Source organism: Cydia amplana, chromosome 7 (genome assembly GCF_948474715.1).
Source record: "Cydia amplana chromosome 7, ilCydAmpl1.1, whole genome shotgun sequence".
Lineage (NCBI taxonomy): Eukaryota > Metazoa > Arthropoda > Insecta > Lepidoptera > Tortricidae > Cydia > Cydia amplana.
This window is the reverse complement of record NC_086075.1, coordinates 3384843-3385402: the sequence shown is the minus strand read 5'-3', so window position 1 is coordinate 3385402 and position 560 is coordinate 3384843. Positions and strand designations below refer to the sequence as shown.

The window sequence follows — 560 nt, the reverse complement described above, 5'->3', positions numbered from 1 at the left end:
TTACGTAGAACCTACGTATTAAGGTAGAAGCTTATAGACGTGTAGGTTTTTTATCTGTCCAAGTATCTATCAGCAATTTATCTTTTTATCCCGTTCCGGGTTAATATAATATTGCAAAATTAATTTTTTGGTAATAAACTTGCTGATAAATAACGTGTACCCGAATAGGAGCCGACGATATTTCCGCTCTAAGGGACACAAGGTAACGAACAAACCTACATCGCAAACATTGCATTTATTTTTGTGGAAAGTGAGTACTTCGGCAGTACATAAACTTAAATCTGACTAGACATAGAGAGAGATTAGCATGGCTCTGCGCAAGAATGACATGCGAATTCGTGAAGTATTTCACTCTGTATCTATCAACTTATATCTCTCCAACTAGATCTTTGATTTATGTAGGTAGGTACCTACTTAAATATATAACTTAGCAGGTACTTACAGCTTTAAAGGAAGGCGACAGTAGAGGTGGGTAAATTTTCAGATTCTGTCAATTTACCCCATTTCACACACAAGCGCACTTCACGCACACTACCTCACTTTACTGGGACAGGTCATTG

The 560-nt window shown here is 37.5% G+C and overlaps 1 non-coding gene across 1 annotated transcript; it reads left to right on the top strand.

Annotated features, from left to right (window-relative positions):
- Positions 1 to 254: 254 nt before the first annotated feature.
- On the top strand, positions 255 to 358 carry LOC134649911 (U6 spliceosomal RNA). Its single transcript, XR_010097006.1, has one exon. It is a non-coding gene; the product is annotated as a U6 spliceosomal RNA (small nuclear RNA).
- The last annotated feature ends 202 nt before the right edge of the window (positions 359 to 560 follow it).